We start from the raw sequence: 2,773 nt of genomic DNA on the forward strand, positions 1-2,773 counted from the left end.
CCATGGAGACCCCTACGGCCTGTAAAAGATAGCCATATGGCGTAGGGCCACCCTGAGGCCACCTCAGAAACTCTGCGCCCGCCACACGTTTCTGTCAATTCAGGGAGGGTACGGCCGCCGTATCCTAGCCATAGAGCAAATGTGACTCATGCTTTAAAGTGAGACATCTATGAACCCGTCGGAGATCACGTATGGGATCATGCATCAAAGCAGCATGTCGCTGCATCCACTTTCCTTCATAGTTGATTTGAAGGTCAGCAATAGGGATATTAACATTCCTGACATCCAACTCAACAGCTGGTGGGTCAGCCCAGAGTAGGCACTCAAAGAAACCGTCCCAGCAGGACTTCACCTTGGACTCCTGTGTCAAGAACTCACCACCATCTCCTCGAACTGCAGTACACTGAGGGATGAGCATGGAGGAACGCAATGCACAAATTCCTCTGTAAGCAGGATGACAATCACTCGACCACAGATGATCAGGTGATGCTCTACCCCTTCACAGATTCATCGCACATAGGCTTCCTTGTCTGCTTCAGTGAATGCAAAATGTTATGCCTCAGCTTCCTGAACAGCTCAGCTCTGCCATTGAGCCTGGCCCTGCGACTCTGTCCAATGGTATCCACTGTGTCTTGGGAGACAAAGTTCTTCTTCGCCTGATGGTGGGTTCCAAGACAACCACCACCGGCAACATTAAGGATGGTAGTCATGAAGGCACTCCACAACTTTTCAAGATCCCTTGAAACACCCATACCCACCAAATCCCCACTCAGCCTGTTCACAAACTCCTCAACTACCCTCTCATCTTTGAGCCTGCCAACATTCAGTCTCGGCTGGGATGGTACTATTCTCCCGGATTTGAGCTGCAACTCTGTCCAACAAGCCTGTGGTCAGTATTAAGGAATGGAGGAACTCTGGTAGACCTGCAGTTCTGGAGTATCCTCCAGCGACCATCAACGGCCACATGGTCAATCTCCTTTGCCACACCACCAACGTTGGAATACCAAGTCCAGTGATGAGCCTGTTGGCGTTAAAACGATGAACCAGTCACCCTAAGTCCATGACTTCTTGCAAAATAAATAGAAACTTATTGCTCTTCTGGATCACAGTTCCAGACTCATTGGGACCAACACACATCTCATAACCATCACTATTAGTGCCAATCAATGCATTGAAACCCCCCAAAACGAGAAGAGTGTCGCGCCTGGGGCACGACTGATCAACCACAGATTTTAATGTGGCATGGAACGTCTCCTTCACAGTAAGATCACTCGACTCAGTCAGAGCATATACAGGGACCAGGGAAATTACACCCAAAGAGTGATGAATCCTCAGTCTCATAATATGCTCATTGACCGGTGTTACCTCAAGTATTATGGGAGTTGGCCAATTGGACAGAGCTACAGCAACTCCTTGGGCATAGCAACCATCAGAGTAACCAGACCAGTGGTAGGTGCAACCACCTGCGATGATCTCACCACTATCTGGACGCCAAACCACAGACAGTGCTGCAATACTGATGTTCAAACGCTGGTGCTCAAATGATAGCAGAGACAGTTGATTATCCTACCTTAGGGATAGGACATTCCAGACACCCACCCAAAGGGACCGCCTCATGCTAACCCGTGGAGACCGCGGTCTGGTGGTGACACCTCAGCACCATTCCGACACACCACAACCACAATGTCCCAGGGGTCCCAGAGGCTTTTCCACAATCCCGTCATCTGGTGAGCTGCCTTGTGAACGGCAGCAGCACAGGAGGTACTCCAACAGAGTGAGTTTTTAGTTTTCTTTGCATTTTTTTGTATTTTACAAAATGAAGTGTTTTACGGTAGCCAGAGTGCAAATCCTGCCACCAACCCCTTGGAAAAGGTAACCCAACTGCAGGAGAACATCCGCAGACACAGTTGGACACCAGATATGGATGGCCATTGACTCACAAGGAGCTCCTCTGCCCTTTGACAGGTCTTGTTTTTAATCCCGCTGGGTGTCTGTACCGATATACCCTCCTCACCACGAAACCTGGTGGGGGAGACGGTTTAATCACCAACAAATCGACCAGGAAGCAGGTTCGTGCATGTTTACATGGTACCTGGAACAAGTCGCAAATTTGATAATAGGGTACCCTGCTAGTCTAGCAATAAACACTCAAGAGTAGATCCGGTCTCAGCCTGAGATCATATCTGCTCTTCCCTGTTACTTATGAAATGTAAATATTTCGTAAGTATATTGATGACTTCCGTCCTCTGTTTGTGTGTTTGTTTGTGTGTGTGTGTTTGTGTGTTTGTTTGTGTGTATGTTTGTGTGTTTGTTTGTGTGTATGTTTGTGTGTTTGTTTGTGTGTATGTTTGTGTGTTTGTTTGTATGCACGATAACTCGAGAACGGAAGAAGCTACCAATGTAAAATTACACCACGTGATTCAGGAGGGTGATTGCTTGCGCTGATTAGATTCTGGTCAAAATCGGTCAAAGGTCAAGGTCACAGTGAGGTCAAACATAATTCCGTAAATTCATGTGGAGAAATGGAGTATTTTTGCTTCGGTCGACGTTACGAGTTCGTTTTAACTTCGATTTTAATTCTGTCTTCGGTTTTTGCGATCGCTTAGGACGCTTAACACTCGGTTGTCGAAATTCTGGTAAAAATCGGATGTTTTGGAGACGTTTTAAGATTGTATAAAAAATATTTCACTCGCCGCGTCATGGCTCGTCACGTGTTGCAGCGAGCTCGAGCAGATGCGTCGTTGAGTCACGTAAAGGTTTTGCGTGTGTGCGC

This window comes from Eptatretus burgeri, chromosome 10 (genome assembly GCF_056783735.1).
Source record: "Eptatretus burgeri isolate ZD-2024b chromosome 10, Ebu_testis_v1, whole genome shotgun sequence".
Classification (NCBI taxonomy): domain Eukaryota; kingdom Metazoa; phylum Chordata; class Myxini; order Myxiniformes; family Myxinidae; genus Eptatretus; species Eptatretus burgeri.